The 22207-nt window shown below is 33.0% G+C and overlaps 1 long non-coding RNA gene across 12 annotated transcripts; it reads right to left on the reverse strand.

Annotated features, from left to right (window-relative positions):
* Positions 1–3095: 3095 nt before the first annotated feature.
* Positions 3096–9592, reverse strand: LOC139865857 (uncharacterized). 12 transcript variants are annotated; one of them, XR_011765133.1, is made up of 9 exons: positions 9125–9533; positions 8893–9035; positions 7740–7827; positions 7556–7657; positions 5729–7334; positions 4837–4976; positions 4148–4198; positions 3875–4038; positions 3096–3752 (listed from the first exon to the last, which is right to left on the reverse strand). It is a non-coding gene; the product is annotated as an uncharacterized lncRNA (long non-coding RNA). The 12 variants fall into 12 exon arrangements; XR_011765125.1 differs by lacking the exon at positions 8893–9035 and adding an exon at positions 9540–9592 and having other exon boundaries at positions 7556–7827; positions 9125–9210; XR_011765124.1 differs by lacking the exon at positions 8893–9035 and adding an exon at positions 9540–9592 and having other exon boundaries at positions 7556–7827; positions 9125–9351.
* Positions 9593–22207: the final 12615 nt, after the last annotated feature.

Here is a 22207-nt window from a genome sequence, read left to right on the forward strand (position 1 = left end):
CTTCTATCTTTAACATGAAAAAAAAGAGTCGATAAATTTCAATAAATGCCATTAATAAGTTAGTACTAATTGTTACGTACAACATGTTAATGTTTTTGAAAAACTTGAGATCTTTTTTCGGAAAACATGTTAATGTTAATGTTAAGTGGAGTTCGAGTATTTCTGATTGTATGTTGTCTAATCGATTATTACGTGATCGTTTTTAACTCTCTTGCGGCCACTAAATCGTGACTTCAACCAGTATAGTAGGTTTATCGTTCTTTATGACTCATTACATGATATCTTAGTTTCTTGATTAAACAACGAAATTTAACAAAAACTATATTACTTTATGATGTATTTTTATAAAATTTAATAAATTATACTGTATAGCTTAGCTGGTAGATATATAAAATTTGGTTTTGGATGTCAAAAGTTAGGGATGATGGTGATTATATAATTGAAGGTTAATTTGATTTGATAGTATTAGGTAAATAATCATGAGTACTTTCGTATAGAGTAATAGTGTTATGATATGTAAACGTTAAGTTGTTGAATAACTCGGACATTTTTTATCTAATAAAAGATAAAAGATCTGTTTTGAAATAAGGGATAATATCTTTTTATGGCCAAACATGTTTGGTTATATGGGTTAGGACACGTGGTTCGAATAGAGACGTGGTAGTGTTGGAAGACACCTACCTATTCAATTCACCTCCAATATTATCACATCTGTTACTCCATTTCTCTCATTCATGTTCCTCTCCTTCTTAGAATACATAATGTCAATGTCGTGACGAGACAGTTCAGTGTCTTGCTGATGACTGGACACTGACCGGACTTACATTAGTAAAAAAATAGGGGAATTGAAGAGATTGTCAGTTCAGTTTATTGGAGAGAGAAGATAAAGTCCACCAATTTTTTATTTATATATTTTCTTATATATTTTTAACATATTATTAAATATAATTAATTAAAATACGAACAAATATTAAATTAAAAAATACATTAAAAGTCCTAAAATACACTTTTATTAGAAGAAAAAAAAAAAGTCCTAAAACGGTTACAATTAAAAACCTAAAATTAAATCCTAAAAATTACTTATTAAAAATAACAACAATTTAACGACCATAGCGAGTCGGAGATCTCGATTCATGCGAAGACGTATCATCATCGCGACTGTTCGAAGCGGGAAGGTTCCACACGTTCCTACAGTACAACGTGATACGTTTGTTCCTCAGTTTGGCCTTTCCGACCATTCGTTCCCACACGGCTTCGGATCGAAATTCTTTGAAAAATTCCGTGACATCGTCACAGTACCAAACGTCGGCGGCTGCGAAATCTACCCTCTCGCGTATAAAGCTTACTACTCGTGCTGCGTCGAACCCGGTAACGTCTAGAGCTTCGAACGATTTTGTGAACCCGTCGTACCAATACTGGCGGTTATCGGAAAGCTCACCGTCGTGATGGACGTTGAGGTTGATCAAGCAACGATTGGCCATTTTTTTTAGTTGTGAATGTGTATAAAATAATGAAAAAGAGAGAATTTTGTGTATGAAATGTGTGTAAAATGAGATTCTGGGTGTTTATTTATATAGAGATAGAGAAATGTGTTAAATAAATAAAAAAAATCCAACGGCATCATCAAACGTTCAAATATTTAAATTTGGGCCCCACTTTCTTCACTTCAGCCAACGTCGAGCAGACGACGTCGGGACCCCCGACGTCAGACCGACGCCGGGTCTGTGTCGTCCGATCGTCGCCTACAGGAAATGTGGATGCCGACGCCGGGTTTCTTGCTTCCACACCTGGTGCTCTTATTCTTATTCTTATTGGATTTATAAATGTCGAATACATTTCATTTGTTGTGTTTTTGTATCTCTAACCATATAAAAATGTTGATATTCATTGGAAGTATATTAGAGCATGCAAGATATGCAATCACGCAGGATCTAATATCCAAAAAGCTCAAATATATAGTCTAACATCACATACTGTCGTTCAAAAAAAAAGTGTAACATAACATACTTAATTCTATTTATATGATATTACGTTTTCTACAACTGTTATTTTGATCGATGTTAATAGTTTCGACTTTTTTTCCAGCATTATTAAGCTTATTATTATTATTATATATATATATATATATATATATATATACAATAACCTTTTTTATATGGCTCTATCAATCGAGTCAACAGCAAACGTCGATTTATTGGCGACTTGACTGTCGCTTAGAGTCTGAATTTATTCCCGTGCAGAATTTAAAACTCGTAGGAGTTTGATTCTACCATTTTCATGGCGTCTCATTTTTTGGTATTTTTTATTTTTTATATTTTATTCTTATTTTTTTAAAAAGGTTTCTACTTATTGGACGGGCTCCTTTTGAAAGCAATATCTTTATCCGTAAAATAGAGAGAAGAAAAACTTTCTCTACTTTTAGAGTGGTTCATTTCGAATGAAAAAATGACTTTTCTTTATTTTATGATTAAATAAATATTATTTACATCTCACCTCTTTAATATATAACACATGTGTGATTAAGTTTTGTTGTTTAATAAGTGATCTATAATCATTATTTCACATACTTTCTATTCAGAACATCCGACAATAATGATAAGTTGTTACATTTTTTACTTAAAAAAACCTGCTATAGTTTTCACTTTTTTATCAAGTTTGTTTATATATTTTTTTCATTTTTGAGTTTTTAAAAAGCACAATATATTTTATGAAAAATAAGTTAATACTTGTTTTATATATAAGATAATAAAACTCATATAGACTTTCTACACTTTTTAGAGTTTTTACTTAAACTCTTCACACACATATGTACGCACATATACACTATCACTACATGATTTTCATATTTTTCATATTTTGTTACTGATCACAACCGTATGTTCAGAGGCGGAGACAGGGAGATGCATGTGGATGCTTTGCATCCCCAACTCTTCAAATAAGTTAATTACTGTATATAGTATTTTTAGAAATTGTATATTAGTTGTCAATATCCCAAAATAAAAACATAAGAGCCTTAAATATCAATATATATATATATATATATATATATATATATATATATATATATATTGATACATACATATACATACTAGCCTTTAAGAGCCCGTGCGTTGCACGGCGGGCCCTAATAAGACTAAGTATAAAATCAAAACGAACTTATTAAAGTAATTGAACTCGTTTTAATCGATAGAAATTACAGTTTGATAAAATTACAATGCATAGAACATCCATTATTGTTAGCCTATGTGTCGCTAGTTAATTTATAATAATTATTACTGTAGTATTCTAACCACTATGTATTGATCAAGCTACCATTAGACATTCAATTGTTCATAGCTAATGTCATTATGTTTTATGTATTTTCAACATGACATTTAAAAAAACTAAATATATATTAACAACAAACAATACAATGTGAAATAGAAACATCAAGATATAGGTATAAATGATCACCTTGAATGCAGGTATTTTAACACAAACTGTAGTCAATTGAAATGAGTTGCCAAACCTTCAATTGAAATATGCAAACCAATACATCAACGCAGTTAACCACCAACAGTATTCGTTCATTCCGCTACAGAGCTGCTTTATGGAAGCATAAAGTTATGATCTTGTATTCATACATGTCGAATATAAGTATCAACCAAATGATTCATCATAATTATAAGAGAAACATATCTTGGCCTATTAGTGCATCATTGAGATTATGCGCCACACCCTCAAGGTTGATCACCTCCAAAATCTATACAACACTAAAAAGATATGTTGTGGACATTACCTTTTTTTATATATAAAATTGGTATATAAACAAACGAAAGTAAAAGAAATAAGAATCAGTAAATTAGCAAAAATAATGCAGTAGTTATTAACTCACATTGAATAGCTGACAATAGGCCACCTTGAAATTGCAATGTGGAAGTTTCAAAAACAATAGGAGCAGAAGGAATTGTCATATAGATCTCTTACAAACACAGACAACGTGATAATGTTAGACTACGTGATCAATAGCTCGTAACCAATTTTGATCGGTGACCCAACCTAACTCACCCATTTGCCACACACGTTTGACTTGAATTAGATGTAAGAAATGATCGACTCAAATAAATGGTCATCATAAGCTATAAGAGGGTTTGGGTGGATTATTAACCTTGAGACAAATTGAAGTTCAAACTCGAATAAGTGGAGATCGTTGAACAATCTGTGAGGACCAAGCCAACGGAAAATAATTGATTAATACACAGATTGCAAACAATAGATAATCACTCCATTTGTAGAGGTGCAACTTTCGTCAAATGGGTCGGCTTAAGTGATGTTATATCTCAAAGGGTCAAATGGGTTATTGTGGATTATTAACTGAAAATGGAACATATTGGGCTTTCTTGGGCTTAATTTTGACTAAATATTGTTCTGTTATGGGTCAATATGCAAATAAATATTATTTTTACATAGTAAAACTACAAATCAGTAGCACCATGTACCAAAATACAACCCATATGATAATACATTCTAGTAGCAGCTGATAATGGGTAAACATCAAGCTATACCATTATATTAAGTGTCCCGTTATTTAAATATATGATGTAACACTTTAGAAAGTTTTATGTTTTTAAAAAGTTTTGTGATATTCGATTTTTGACCAATTAACTTAAATATTATTATTTAAAGCGTAACTTAAATATTTTTACCTGCGCATTGAACCTTTTCAAGTTGAGCTAAAATTCCTAAAGTGACACATTTGACCACTTGAGATAAATCATTACCCATGTGAACAATATCACATAATTTGGTCAAAATAGCAATCTCGTTATGATGTTATCCAAAGGCAAGAGTACTTACACCTTAAAGTCTTGAACTTTAGCGTCCTGCAAACATATCTCATTAAGAGCCTCATTGTCGAAAACCCATATGTTCATCAGCCAACCGTGGACCAAGAGTGTAGAATCATAAGGCTCAACAATCATGGACCTAGAGCATTACTGGACGATGAGCTCAATCAGTGTACAAAATATGATAACCATGTTTTGATTTTATCAAATTATACAGAGTCGTATAAAATAATGATTGTCATTAAATAATGCAAAAAACATTATATGTAAACAAAGTAAGAGAGACCTAAATTCAACCTTAAGACAAATTGAAGTACAAACACAAATTAGTGAAGAAAGGGTCTGAGCGACGACATAAAAAATAAGACAACATTGATATGGATTAGCAAATAGTGAACCTAATACATGCTACCATATAGTTATAAACATTAAGACTACATAAAATATTATTTAAGAAGGATTACGGCTGACACTCCGATCATAATTTTCTCTAAAGGGTACCAAGTTCTAAGTTTAGTATTTGCCCGTAACCTGAATATACTCATTATGACCTATAACCTAAGGTCAATTTAAGCCCATTCGCAAATCGGGATCTCTTAAAAGCTTTAAGAATACAACAAATGCAAACCTTACAACTCAGTATCCAGATCTATTCAAATAATCAATACATACTGAAGTTGATGGTTATAATGGTTAAGGAATGTGAAGTTGAGATATGATAGCTACCCAAACCCAACCCATTTACACGATTACTGATACACAATGCTCATATAAGTATATTTCATTAGCCTCTCACTTAATTAGACAAATATATATTGAAACAATAATTAAGATACCATTTTGAACAAAACAGTGAATCCAAATATTATACAGGAAATATCACAAGAGCAAAGACATCATACTTGAAAGTTCTTCAACTTGCTTGGGAGTTAGCTTAGCAGAAAATCCACAAGCTGCATGCTTGTAAGTGTACAACAACGCCCCTTTTGCTGCGTCCTCACTATCAATGAATAAACAAAATTAATATACAATTAACAACTCATAATTCAAACACACAAATACATGCTTTTCGGGCTTATCTATCCCAGTAACAAAAGATAAAATCATAAAATCTAGAAGCAGCAAAAACATCAAACGGTAGTGTCGTTTTTAATACATAATTACTCATTCTTTTATCTGTCACCAAACTATTCCTAAACTCAAAGTTGTAACCCCAATTCGTTTTAATCTCAGTTTAAAGCTAATTCGCTTTGCTCTCAATCCTATCATTTTTTAGAATATAATATTATTACAAATTCACTGATCTCTCATATCAAAATGAATTTCAATATTGGTACTAAAGTATCAAATCATCACAAATACATAGTAATATATTACTTTTAATTAAACAACCGACTTTAATTAAACTACCTTACATATAGATGGTGGCGACGATGACGGTGGCGACGATGACAGTGAAAATAACAAATTAATACAATCCAAAATTACCTCACATATACGATGGTGGCGACGATGACGATGCTTCTGACGGAGTCGCTTGCAGGCGGAAAACACGGCGGAGCTTTCGCCGGAGACGGACACGACGGACACCGCTTGGGTTTACACCTTTCGGTGGGCAGCACCAGTCGTCGATTTAGATGAAATTGGTACCTTCGCGTTCAGGAAACCGCTACGGATTTAATGGTGCTGGTGGCGCCGGCTAATTCGGCGGAGTAAAGACATAATCGGCGATCAAACGAATTGGGGGTGGTTGGGCTTCTGATCCGTTTTTTTTTTTTGTTTTTTGTATGATTTTACAGAAAAAATGAAGTAAAAACATGGGTTTAGTGTGGTTAAATGCCACGTGTCATATGGAGGAGATTGAATAGTTGGAGTTTTTTGACCAGTAATATAATGACATGTGTTATAGAAGAGAGAAAATCAATGGATGGGTGACATGTGGCAATATGCCACATGCTTTGTAAGGAGTAGATATATATGTGAAAACTAGATTTATGAGCCCGTGCGTTGCACGGCAGCTCTAAGAGATAGCATTCGAAGACATTTGTTAAAAGACTGTGTGGCTGTTAAAGTTTTGACGAATGCTAAACCTTTCATAATTCAAATATATCTTTCAGCCCATTAAGAAAGTTTGACAGGTTCCTACCCCCTAACAATACATATTTTGGCCAAAACATAAAGTTAATTGTTTTGACCCAAACACATTTTACCAACTATGCTCTAAATAATAAAGTTGTACTGTGAAGCAACTATCTTGAATTCATTATAGGACTAAATTAACATAAACCCTAGACGGCTAGACAATATACCTTGGATGCAAAAGAATTTATAGACACAACTTGTTGTATTCCATTATGAGGCCTAATATCTACTCGAACCCTTGAAGGGCTGGTGGAGTTGACTTACATATTGTAATAAAATAAGCATTACCACTCCAATACTGATTGAATGTAAATACAACTTCATGCATACCATCAATAATACACTCTACACAATCAACCATTCTATCTGCAAGGTAAACACACGGTCTCAAACCACAACTTTTATGAAAGGTCGCAAATTTTTAATTAACATTGGAAACCATAACTAACGTCCAATCATTCTTAATTATTACAAACGCAAGTTCAAAATTGCAGTTTGAAAGGGCCAATTGACTTGTTTCTTAATGTAACTAATATTAAGATCAAAACAATTAATACTATTTCAAAATACACAAATATATCAACCACCTAAAGTAACGTGAAGACTTCTGTTTGTATCTTGAATCGTGCATCATAATGAGTCCGTCTAGTCTTAAGGTCCAGTTGATCGATCGGTAAACTAACATTCATCTAAGTTACAACATGAGCCCATGATATCAAGTTAAACACATACATAAGCAACAAACAAAGCGAAATAAAAGTAAAAACTCACTTGCTGATATCCAGGTGGTAAGTTGCATTCCGTATGAAACACGGTAGGATATCCCTTAGCCTGCGTCATTAGGCAGTGTTTGAACCACCTTGAGTATGGACATACCAAGGTACCACAAATTAGAATGTAATCACTGGTTAGATTAGACCAATATACAACATCATGGGTCTTGAATCCATTTCAGAATATAATTTGCCAAATATAAAAAAGATAATTAAACTCTTTAAATAAAGGTTTACAACGAAGCTCTTTAATCCATTCCAGAATATAATTTGCCAAATATAATTATGAAGATAATTTAACTCTCTTTGTTCAAGAAGTTTAGGAAGTGATTTTACACATTCCAAATTCAATTTTCAACTCATTGCACATGATCCTGCTTGTAAATTCTCAATTTAGAAAGTTTAGGTAGTGATTTTACACATTCAAATTCAATTCTCAATTTTCAGTCTAATATGCTCCTATTGTGAAAGATTTATCATCAAATCAATATTTACTTGCTTTTCAAGGAAAATAAATAAAAATTAAGGAGTACAAATAAGGTGGTTGGGCCACCATATTTGTATAGTTAACGAAGATAATACAAAGTCATTGATCAAAATCAATTTCACCCTCGTAAAGAATTAAGAAATGTTAACAGAACAAAATGGTATATATATGAATTCATATGGAAATGCCTACATCCAAAGTTGGATATACATGCGTTTACACTAAACATTATAACCATATTTAACACACAAACTATATATATAGAAAAATACTTTTCCAAAGTACTTATATTTCTGGTAACACGACAGGGTTTTAAGGTCTACCAAAAGTTCCCGCTTTGAAACGCACACCTTCAACTTGGCATGAAGATAATTTACACCATAAGTATATGAATAAACTTCATAACAATCACTACAATTAGAAGATGCAGTTGACACTTTGACCTCAATTAAAATTATACTACCATATGAGAAGTAGGCACACTTTATTATGTTAATCCATAGTGGGTCAAGATTAACCACCTATAATAATATTTACCATGTCAAAGACAGATTATGACAATCTAGCATGGAATTATAAGTTAAAACAACACCAAATAAGGGCATGTGTAAACTTTTATGTGATATAGTGCGATATGTTTATAATACTTTTTAAGGAAAATTACCTGTGAAGAGCTTTTGAGCCCCACTGATCTCTGTGAGATTCAGAACTTTTAAGACTATAACACTCAAGATCATTTATAGGCCTAATTCAAAAACATAAGCACTCCATTCATTTACACAAAAACTTTCAAGTGATGGAATTTAACTGCATTTTCAATCATGTGAAACAAATAGCATTTACATATACGTAGGGAATACAAAAATATTAACGTTTAGGGGAAAAGGGAAAATTACCTTGAGAGAGGTTGTTGAGGGTTGTCATCCAGCGTAGCACATAAGTGAGAAAGACTGAAAATGTAGCTCCATCACCAAATCATTTCCTGTTTGTTATAGCAAATTTTACACCCAATTTCCTAGTTCATCTCCCACCATTTGGCTCAAAAACCATTTCTGCCCATATTAATTCTATATGGTTGCTCCCATTAAAAAAAGATATCTGACTAAAATAGATAGCTGGTTCACTGTATATTTGCATAAAAATTGTGTAATCAAGATAGAGGCTATATTCATTTAACATATTCAATTAGAGGTGGTAAATTAACATATTCAAAACTAACTGCACTTCTAAAACTAATTGAGTGTTTATGTCACATGTTTATTTGTTCCTTATGTCGAAGATCAGAGCCTGTAATTACGCTTGAAGAAATACCTCGGTTCCTTAGCCATAATAGGTGGTAGATCTTTCAAACGAATTTCCTTAACGGCAAAAAACATGAGAAAGTGTCATCTCTTAGGCTGCATGATTGTTACTTTACTATTCCAACAACATAAACAACATAATGAGTATCATAATTACTCTCAACAATCACTTGTGTAATAACAATTAAATATTTAGACCACATTCAAATAATCATCCAAACACCCATGATATTGGACATTTATAATTACCTTTTTCTAAGATGAAAAACCAAAAATAAAATAAAATCATAAGATATAGTAGGATACTGATAGGAATCACATTTTGTGGAAATCCATTATCAACCCTGACTAATTAATAAGTTGAACAGATTATAAATCCCAATTTAACAACTTACATTCTATTACATTCCAAATAGCAAAAACATATTATACACTAAATAGAAACAATAAAAATATAATAGCATTGGGTTTAAGAACTTAAAAAATCCAATTTATACCTGACACGAAATCGATGGAAGAAAACTGGTACGATTTCATATAAAATCCACCCCATTGTTGTAACAAATTATTGATTTGTTGTAACTAAATGATGATGAAGATTTGATCGATGGAGATGAATCAAAGAGATGAATTGCTTGAATCAAGTTCGTCCATCGATACAATATTCATTTTTTAGGATCAAATCGTTTAATCGATGATGTCCCTAATTTGTTCATACAGAAATCGGTGATTGATGATTGCGATCTGCAAAATTTATAATCAGTGTTTGTGAATTCAAAAACAATTAAAATATACGAATACATACCTTCCCTTGAAGCAGATTAAATCACCAATAAATCAAAACGGACTTAAGAAATCAAACTTTTATTCAATAAAAATTGCACCGATGTTTTTGATTCTAAAAGGAGCTGATATAAATTAGTATAATCGAAATATGTAATCGGAATCGAACATGGGTACATGAAATAATACGATGGGTTTCCAATTGGGATTTTTGTAAACTGATTTGAGACTTTTGTAACTCTAATAAGTTAGGGGTCGAGATAGCTGATTATCATTATGATAGAGATAGAGATAGATGATTTGAGATTTGTGAATTTTGAAGTTTCGAGATTTATTTAGAATGTAAAGTAGTGGGGATTGATGGATTAAAAAATAAAGCTATTCTCGAGTTTTAAATTTCAGCGGAAATGAGATGAGAGAAGATAATTAGGAAGGACAGTACCTTTAAATTTTGTCACCAAAATTCTCCGCTCATAGATTATGAAGGATATTAAAACGCTCTCATCCCGTTTCTTCTCCGCTCTTTTCCGCTAAAAGAAAAACTCGAGAATACAACCTTAAACTAATTTCGTATGCGTTTTTTTATTTCCTTTGCCAGTTAAGATGGCCACGCGTAATATTGGAGATTAATTAAAATTAAGCATGATAAATTGCCTAATTAACACGTCAGCAGCTAATTAACATAGTCATTAGACTATTTTTAACCTTGTCTGTGACGTCAGAGTCGGATTGTGCACTTTTTGGTGAAAAAGTGGGTTTTTGACTGTGACTATCTGACCCCTGTTAACCCAAAATGTCAAGTTTTTGTATCAAATATTTGGATGGTGAAGTGGTAAAATCTGATTGAAAATTATGTAGGAAAAAAATTAATTAAATATAAATATAAAATGGCAAAAACCTGTGATTGGCTCAACCAAATCTCACACTACCGTCAAAATACCAACTAAAGGAAGTTGGCGTCAAAAATTGACGCCGGGTTAACAGCGTCAATCTCCGTCAATCTCTACCACCTCATCTCACGCCCTCTTTCTGACGCCGCTTTATATCCGGTCTTAGGGGATTGACACGTCAGATTTATTTTCATGATTTATATATGTTTATAGATTTTATGTTGATATTTAATTTTTGTGAAATGCATTCTCTATACGTGAATTCTGGCTTCACCTCTGCGTATGTTGTATCCAAGAATACTATACTATACTATACTATATACGAATGATGAATTATCGTTATCAACTCATCATTACATGTAATTCTATTAGAGAACAAAAGTATTCTACGAATATTTTTCATTGGTTAATCTTTGCTACATAATAATATAGTATGATATTATGATATCAGTGTTATTAAAAGGTTTAAACGAAGTTTGTTTTATAAAATGAAGTTCTGAATTAGATCTTACTATTATAACTCAAATGTATCAAATCTTGTCATATAATTGATCGCCATTCCATTAATCCGCAATAAATTTATGAGTTTCTACCGCTTTGGCTTATATCCTGAATGAAGAGATTAAGACTTTCAATTCATCCAAGATATCATGTTGAAAGGAATACCGAATGCTGCAAAGAACCCACCGGCTCCATCTTCCCCTCATGAAGTCGTACGCCTCCTGCTGTATATTCGTATATGGCGATAATTCGTAATCTTTTGCTCATAGTGCATGAGATGAGAGAGATATTTTGGTAAAAGACTCTTTTTTCTAGTACGGTAAGCTCAAACGACCCTTTCTCCAAATTGCCCCGATAATGGTGAACATCAATAGCCGCCTCCAAGTTCTCCTGTACAAGATCTTATAATCTTCTCATTATTATGGGGGTTTCGCTCGTTATAGGATTAAATCAAACGACATGACGACAGCAATGAATCACCTGTATGAAAATTACTACCATCCCGTTAAGGACGGTTTTTCTTGATCATATGTCAAGGGTGGCTGATAAGGCTTTGTGTGTTTTATCGTAGAATATTATTATTATTATTGTAAATGAAATATTGTAAACCGATCGTATGTTAAGATAATTGTGTATAATTACCATTTCACTAATGGGTTACGGCCCAAAAAGCAGCCCGATTATAGAGTTATGTCCTCTCATATTTAAATTTAAACTTATTGTTATTATTATTATTTCTATCCCCAATTTAGAAACGAAATTAACGTTCCATTTTTTCACCAAAATCTTTTTCATTTTCCCCAAATTAAAGACCAAATTATCGTAATCTCAATCAATGGCCGATCGGAGTAAACACAAGCCTCCTGTTCCAAGCAGACATGTAAATGTAAGCTCATGTTTATATCAACTCCGATCATCTTATTTGTAAATTATCCAATTTTACGTGGAAATTTTTGTACTCTGTTTATTTCTAGGGTTTATGTTTTCAATTTACTGATATATATAACCTATAACACGATTGTAGAGAAATCGAGTTACTCATGACGCTAACTTAGATAAGGAAGTAAACATGACGTCATCACCATCCCTCAGACACGTGCTTGCACCGTTAAACGTTCGAAATGAAAAGTTCGTAGCGCCGTCACCGTCAGAAACTATCGATTTTGAATCTGTAAGTATGAATACTATGAAGGAAGTTGATGCGCTGTTGAATGAGAAATTTGTAGGAAAGATGTTTGACTCAAAGGTATGATTATTGACTTATTGCTCTGTTACCGTTTATACTGTAGTTGTATTTATATATGTAAATATGTTATTGAGCAAATTATGTTTAATTATTTCAGGCTAAACTGAACTGGATGATAGCGTATGTGAAAAAGCTGAAGGCCTGTATAAAATTGTTTCAGAAAGGTTTCGGAGACGTTGTTGTTGAAAAGGAGAACGCGCTTAAGACGCTAGAATCATCTGAAAGAAAATGTGCAGAATCAGGTTTTATTTTGACTGAAGATTATTTTGAAGTTGAAGTAACGATTATAATATTGATTCATATATTTTTATAATATTGATTCATATATTTTTGTATTGACATGTTGTTTGTAGAGGCTGCAATGAAGGCTAAGGAAGATAAGTTGAGTGCAACTATTATCTCGTTGGAGATGCATATTTCTTTATTGAAAGAAAGTTTGGCGAATGAAGAGTCTGCGAAATTAGTATGGATTTTAACCAAACAGATACGGCATTTCATTTAATTTTATGCTAAATTTGTATATTGTATCTGATCTGTATTATATGTCATTAGGTTGCACTTGAGTGTCAAAAGAGAGAAAAAGAAGCAAAGATGGTTTTAGAGAAAGATCGAGAGTTTTTAAGGGAAGAGCTTCGAAGGGCTAAGCAGAGTGCATTGAATGCTAATGAGGAGGTAATATAATTAAGTAAATCCACAACTAAACACATATTGTGGTTTCAATATTAGAAGGTGTTCTTGGTTAATGCTTTAATGGCGTTCTCGGTTATTTATTTTCAGATGAAAACACAAGAGGAAATGTATAAAAGGTTGCAAGAATACAACATTGGTTTACAGCAGTACAATACTAAACTTCAAAAAGAACTTCAAGCAACAACTAGTGCTAAGAGGAAAGTTGAAAGAGAAAAAGCTGTGATTTTGGAAAGTTTTAGCGCTTTAAGGGCTCAACGCAACTGATTGCGAAAGGAGTAGACTTCAGCTAACGTGAGTAAACGTATTTTTTTATGTGCCTTAACACTACAATAGCATTATCTTTAATCCCAAACTGCTTTGAGAACAATCATTAGATATATATAAACTTCTTTTGTTGAACAAAGGTGCTTATATAGTTATATGCCAGAGGTAAAACTAAAAAAACTGCTCACTCTTGCTAGTATGCATATCGATGAACCCTGATCTCATTGTACTTAGCATTTGGTACTTTTTACAAGTTTGAAGCCTTTGGTTTACTTTAATTAGTTTTACTGCTTAATGCATATATTGATGTGTGGTGATTGAAGATATTAGAACTTAACCAATGGGAATGAGAATTGTAATTATGTTATCGCGTATTCTTTAGTTTAAACAGACTGGAATTTTCCAACTGACATGTTAGATATGCAACTATTTTGATTTTTTGTTTTTGTTATTGATTACATGCAAATTCTGTATCTGCAATTGACCTTGTTTGGTTATGGTGTTGTAATAGATTACTCAAGATGAAGTCTCTAAGCAAAATGAAGGTGTCGTGAAGAAGTTATCGTAGATGAAATCTGTAGGCTTGCATCAGGTAGTAATTTGAGCTTGAACTTAAGTGTGTTGGAGGTTAGTTTCGGTTTTCCACTTCTTTTCTCAGTGTCTTCTAAAAGAAAAAATAAATGTATGTACCGCTCATTGGCCATTACAGTTATATCTGGACCCATAGGTAGGTACTTTTCTGAATAGTTGGTTGTGTTGGATAAATTTTAGTATCTAGAACTGGTTTATCTTTTGCCCATTCTATTGGAAATGGGCACTTTTGGGCACTGTTTTATAGTTTTTGGATCATAATGTGTTTTGAAAAGCTTTTCCAAATAATGTGGTTTTGATTTTTGCAACATAACTTGCCTAACATTGAATTGTCAAAAGAGACTCCAGATAGTTACAAATACTGTCTAATACCGCCATGATCATTTTGTTGCTACCACACATCCGGACACCACCTATCAACTTGCCGCCACAACCACCCAAAATCAATAGTGATCGGATAGAAACCAGAATGCCGAAACAAACCAGACACAAACTTTTTAAATGGAAACTTACTAAGCTGGAATTAGAATGTTTTCTATTTCGATATGAACAAGACACAAACTTTTTTACTAAAAAAATGTAACTTCTACAATGTAAAATTGAATTTACCACAAGTCTACAAACTATTTCTACAAAGCAATAAACCACCTGAACTAATCATCTTTCGCTCCCGCCATTTCTCAAATAAAAGTTTCTCATCGTTTTCAAGCTCAACGTACTTAGCCATTGTTGAATCCTTGTCCTGAACGACCTCACGTTTCTCTTGCTTGTTTTGTAAAAGAGGAACATCTTTGATATCCCATTCGAGCCACGGAAGATTTACACCTTCAATCTCGACAGGAAGTCCTTGTTTTAAAATCTTGGATCTGCCCTTATCTCGATGATGTTCAAGCGTCGTCTCAGGGCTATTGTTGACTGTAATAGATTCTAGTGGCAGCAGATCATCGAAACTAATTTCTGGAAATCTTGAACCCCTCAATGTGTTGACGAACTTGTGTTTTGGTGTTGGGGTAATAACATCTGGGTCAGCCTCCATCTGGGATTATCAATGGATTATTATTATAGAAACTAATAAACGTTACATATCTCTATCCGTTTAAAATAAAAAAAAATAAAAAAATCCACATTACTAAATATTTATATCTCAAAATAATTATCCATTCGAGGAAATTAACACCAACACTACTAAAAACCAACACTACTAAAAACCATGAGGTTTTTTTGTCGTTTCCTCAAGCAAAAAACGACAACAGCAGGTAGCTCTTTTCACACTAGGATTTTGCATTTTACCTCCCTCTACTAGAATCAACTTACAAAAATTACACCAAACTTCAGCGGTTAAACCGTCAATTCTCTCAATTAAAATAAAAACTCCACCCAACCACTTCGACAGCCCGTATCTTCCTCCTCGCTCCGAGTTAAATTTTACCGACCACACCGTTAAACCCGAAATATTTTTATAAACAAAACGAAACTAACTACGTTCGAAACAGACACTTTTTCAAAAACACTAAACACAACGACAGCACGTATCTTCCCTCTCGCAACGAGTTAAATTTTTCCGACAACGCCGTCAGACTCGAAATAATTTTACGAACAAAACGATAATAACTACGTTCGAAACGAACACTTTTTAAAAAACGCTAAACACAACGACAGCCCGTATCTTCTTACTCGCCGCGAGTTATATTTTATCGCACCACCGTTAGGCTCGAAATAATTTTATCAACGAAACTAACTACGTTCGAACCGGACAGATTTTAAAAAACACTAAATACGACGACACCAACAACGACACATAACACATGGTCCGTTTTCCCTTCTGTAAATAAAACTGTGTTAAATATGAATACGCCGGCCGAAATCCCCCGGCGCATCGTGCGGGCCAGTCCGCACTAGTTAACTACTATAGTGTCTCCAATTAACCTTTTCTTATAATTAGAATTATTTAATTATTTATTATTTATTATTTATATTTATTATTTATTATTTATTTATTTATTATTTATTATTTATTGTTTATTATTTACTATTTACATGTATCATTTAATTTAATTAGAGTATCATTTATTTCTTAAATGAATTCGGTCGAAGTGTCAAACTTACCTTGATTATAATAGTAAAACTAACATTTCAATAAAAGTTCATCATAAGGATAATTATAATTGGACGGAGAGTCGGAGAGAGTATTAAATTTGCTATTTAGCCTCATTAGTTATTTTAAATTAAACTTACCTTGATTATAATAGTAAAACTAACATTTCAATAAAAGTAAATAAGGATAATTATAATTGGACGGAGAGTCGGAGAGAGTATTAAATTTGCGATTTAGCCTCATTAGTTATTTTAAATTATACTTAGACCACCAATATTGCCGCGTCAAAAAGCTCTTTGAGATGAGCTTGACGGATAGTGACAGATTTAACAGAGCAGCAAGCTTAGGCATTAGCCACTAAGGTGACTAAATTGGGAGGAGGCGTAAGATTTTACAACATCAGCCTACACATATTTTACACAAACATTAAACCTTTTGAGTTAACGAAGGTCAAATACTAGCATTGTCACATCACCAAAAAGTACCCCATTTGTCTCTGACGTTACAGTCACGACTAATGGTAGTCTTACCGTGAATTATGAATATGAGGTTAAAACTGTCATAAATTTAACAAAAATTCATATGAGATAAGGAGTATTTATTTTAGGACCAAGTAATTTACAAGAATAACTAATTAACCATCAGTGGGTTCAAAATTCAAATATGATTCAAGTAGCGGAATATATTTCAAATGTGTTGTGAATCATAAATTATTTTGACAAAATAAATGAAATCCGTTGAACCAATAATAAAGAGTGTAAAGAAGAACTCACCATTTAATTTAATTGAAAACTGCGATGATGTCACCGGAATCAGCGACGTGGTACTGTGGTAGGCTGTGGAGACGATGGATGGATTTATTTTGTGTTTTAACTGTTTATGGTATGAGAGATAAACATTGAATCTGTAAACATGAAAGACATTGGATGATGATAGAGAGAGAAGGCTGGTACAAGAGATGTAACAGAATTTTAGATGTTTTGGCTATAATAATGCTAGTGTACCCCGGAATTTTGCACAAGTCAAACTTCAAGTTTTATAGGTTTCATTTTTTTAGTTTTTCTTTTTAGATTAAAAAAAATATATTCTAACGAGTGCTCTAAGAGTCGTAGTTAACATGTAAAAACAGGTAGTAGATGACGGTTATTCTTTTGTATAAGCATTTTATGTAGCTCAACGATACCTTCTAAGACTTTCGCTAGAAAAATTGAAAAAAGATTAACCTTTTTACATTTGGATAATCACCACCAATATGTAAATTGTACAATAATTTTATACGTAAGTTGTCTATATAAAAATAAGAATAAAATAAAATGAAAATTATACTATGAACCTTAAATCTTAATACAATTCACATTTTATATGTTACTAAATGGAACGAGATATCCACTTAAGATATGATTTTAACACTCAATTATTTCACAAAAGTTTTCACATAAAAAGCATGAACTAAACTAATAGTAGGAAGAGAGAGAAATAAGAAAGAAAAATAAATCTTAATTTTAGTTGGTTAACTTGATGATTAGCCACTTAATTGAGTGAACATATTTGTGTGAATTTATATTTATATAGATATAGATAGATATAGATGTAGCACTTTGTCATCTATGAAAGAAAGAGAAATGATGAAGACGATATTAGTTTGTTCTCAATTTGTTACATAGACAGGAGCATCGAGAGTAGTCACTTAGGTCACCTGCATGTCTCCGATTATTGACACGGTAAGAAAAAGTGAGAAGAGTTCATGAGTTTGACTCCTGTGGAGTGCAGCATTGCACACAAGGTTGTTCATTTACCGTTAAATTCCACCAAGGGTGTCTTTCGTACATCACGTTGTGGGGGCAGTGGGTGAGGGGTATTTTACCGCTCATGCTATCGGATTGGACCGGGTTTCCTCCTGAACAGCAGTTGGAGCGGGTTATGCAACTGCGGGATATGAACTCCTGTGTGGTTTAGTTCTGATTAAAAAAAAGAGTTATGTAGTAATTTTTTGTTTTTTAAAGATAAAATTAATTCAATTAATTAAAACAATTAAAAAATTTAATTAATTTACGGCTCAATATAATAGCAGGTACAAATTAACTTAGAATTATTTAAAAATTATTATCACAACTATTGATTAAAAAGCTCATTTTCAATAGCCCACACTAGTCCGGATCATAATTATAAAACTTCTCCCGTAACCCTTACTCCGTTAAACTTCTCACTCTACTAAATAAAACTTACTCCCGTAACCCTTGTTTCCCCCAACACTTTTACGGCGCCGTCTTTACTCCGGTGGCCATTTATACGCTGGTTCTCCTTCTCTCTCAGGTTTGTAGTTACTCTGGTGCCTCTTTTCGGTCTCCGGCATCTCGCCGGAGGCCGATGAACCTCTTTACCGCTTTGTTTCCTGTTCCTCCTACACCCTTCTCCTTTCTATTTGAACATCTCCGGTCGTTTTAGGGCTTTTCCGGTGGTTGGTCGTCGTGCACGGTGGTCACAGGCGGCAAAAGTCTTGGACTTTCTGTGCTCTATCGTGTGCGTTGGGATATGTTCTGGGTCCGTTCTTAACGGCGTGGGTTTGTCCGGTGAGCTTGTATTCCGGCATAGATTCCACGTTTCCGGCTCGTTCATCGTGTGCAGGCGGCGAGTTTCTGTTTGAAACTCTGCAACGATTTCATGTTTGTTATGTGGTTAGCTTTTGTTTTTGTTTGCTTCGATCTCTGTTTTTTTTCCCGATCTGAGTTTGGTGTGGAGTTTTTCCTCCGATTTCCTGTCTTTTTGGGTTCCGGTTTTTTGTACCTTTACTGTCTTTGTCTTCGGCGGCGTGTCCTGCCAGAGCTCTGCCGGTGGTGGTCTTCGGCTGGTTCTTGCTGCTGTGTATGGTTGTGGTGGTTGATCTGATTTCGGAAGGTTACTAGCGGGTTATCACTGTTTGTTAGTGGTTGGAGGTCGTCTATGGTGTTTGACTAATGAAGGCTACTTGATAATGGCAGCCGGTTGGTGGGTGGAGGTTGGTTCAGGCACTTTTGACCGTGAGTGGTAGTTGCAAGCGGTTGTCTTGAAGCTTTGCAGGTTTGTGTTTAAGAAATTCCGGCTAAGCCGGTTTTTCTTTATTTTGAAAAAATGGCGACTTTTCCCTTTCCGGATTGACTGGTTTTTGACGACTGGGTCGCTATCCTTTGTTGTGTGTTTGGTCCGTTTCGCTCGTCCTTCCTCGTCACCGGTTTTGGTTCGGAACGAACCGGTGTTGTTGCCGCCTTGGCGGCTTTATGTAACACCCTGTCAAATCCCTTTAACGGAATGTTAACTCCGGTCCCAGTGCTTGGCTTGACTTCTACGTAACAGCAATATTCTACAGCGGAAGCAATTAATACCTGAGAATAAAACACGCAAAATGGGTCAACAATAATGTTGAGTGAATCTACAGGTTTTAGGTAAACAATACAGTATGTTTAAGAAATAACATTTTGAAAACGTTTACTAGTGAAAGACCACCAAAGTTTAATGTTAAAGTTTTTAGACAACACCGTTTCTCGTTTCAAAAGTTTGTTGACACTACCATGTCAAATTTCAATCATTTGTAGACAACACCCTGTCAAGTTTTATCTCATTTGCTCGTAAACCACAGTTTAAATATCGTTGTATAGTATCTGAAAAACAGTTATCAGAAAATAGTTTAATTTACTTGACCACGAGATTCTATCGCTGCATACACCGAGCACCCGAATACTAGCATTAACCCGAGTATAGAAGCCACTATACCCGCCTTTACCTCCTAAAATGTTATACACTTGTTCAAATGTATTTAATGTTCAAAATAAATGCACCACTGCTTTTATAGTGGGTGAGGTTGTCAACCTAACGGATCCGTCCATCTAAATTGTGCTTACACCGATGGTATTAAAAGTATTCAAGCTAAAGGCTTTTTGAACAAACTCATTATGCATATGTGTAGTTCTCATGTCAATATAAAAGTAATTGAAAATGTAAATATAACAGCGTGTATTCTCATCCCTGAAAACATGTAAAAATCGGGACTGTAGACTCACCTTCGAATAAGCTCGGAATGAAAGACAAATGACTTGTACGGTTTATGTAAAGACTCGTCCTAATCCATCCGGACGAAGTCCATATCGATTATAAACGATTCACAACAGTTGATTACATCGCGAGGTACTTGACCTCTATATGATACATTTTACAAACATTGCATTCGTTTTTGAAAAGACAATCTTTCATTTCATCGAAAGTTGACGACAGACATACCATTTCATAATATATCTAACTATAATTGATTTAATAACAATCTTGATGAACGCAACGACTCGAATGCAACGTCTTTTGAAATACGTCATGAATGACTCCAAGTAATATCTCAAATATGAGCAAATGCACAGCGGAAGATTTCTTTCATACCTGAGAATAAACATGCTTTAAAGTGTCAACCAAAAGGTTGGTGAGTTCATTAGTTTAACATAAATAATCATTTCCATCATTTTAATAGACCACAAGATTTCATATTTCCATTTCTCATAAACATACGTCCCATGCATAGAGACAAAAATATCATTCATATGGATTGAACACCTGGTAACCGACATTCACAATATGCATATTAGAATATCCCCATCATTCCGGGATCCTCCTTCGGACATGATATAAATTTCGAAGTACTAAAGCATCCGGTACTTTGGATGGGGCTTGTTGGGCCCGATAGATCTATCTTTAGAGTTCGCGTCAATTAGGGTGTCTGTTCCCTAATTCTTAGATTACCAGACTTAATAAAAAGGGGCATATTCGATTTCGATCATTCAACCATATAATGTAGTTTCAATTACTTGTGTCTATTTCGTAAAACAATAATAAAAATAGCGCATGTATTCTCAGTCCCAAAAATATATATTGCAAAAGCATTTAAAAAAAAGGGATTAATGAAACTCACCTAATGTATTTTGTAGTAAAAATACATATGACGACATTGAACAAGTATAGGGTTGGCCTCGGATTCACGAACCTATATTATTTATATATATATTAATACATAAAATGATAATCGAACAAATTTAGGTATTATTATTAATTGTTATTTTAGTAACTGGTACGTTTCATTAATAACTAAATTAACTATATTTATTTTTATATGCAATAAATAGATAATTAATATTTATTACAAACATTTTAATATAGTTATGTTTTATGTAAATAATATATTTTATGTAGATAACATTTGTTTGTTAACAATAATAATTATAATAATATTAAAATAATAATAGTAATGATAATAATAAAAATGATCATACTTTTAGTAATAATAATAATAATAATAATAATAATAATAATAATAATAATTATAATAATACTAATAATAAAATGATAAAAATGTTATATGAAAATAATAATAATAATAATAATAAAAGTGGTAAAAAATAATAGTTGAAATAATAATAATGTTAGTAATGATAATAAACATAATAATACTGATAATGATAATGAAAATGGTAATTTTTAATAAAAATACTTTTGTTAATAATATTAATTTCAAAAATGATAATTTTAAGGATAATACTAATAATAATATTAATAGTAACAATAATCCAAATGCTCATTTTAATGATAATAATAATCATGAGTAT

The sequence above is a fragment of the Rutidosis leptorrhynchoides genome, chromosome 9 (assembly GCF_046630445.1).
Source record: "Rutidosis leptorrhynchoides isolate AG116_Rl617_1_P2 chromosome 9, CSIRO_AGI_Rlap_v1, whole genome shotgun sequence".
In the NCBI taxonomy this organism is placed as follows: Eukaryota; Viridiplantae; Streptophyta; class Magnoliopsida; order Asterales; family Asteraceae; genus Rutidosis; species Rutidosis leptorrhynchoides.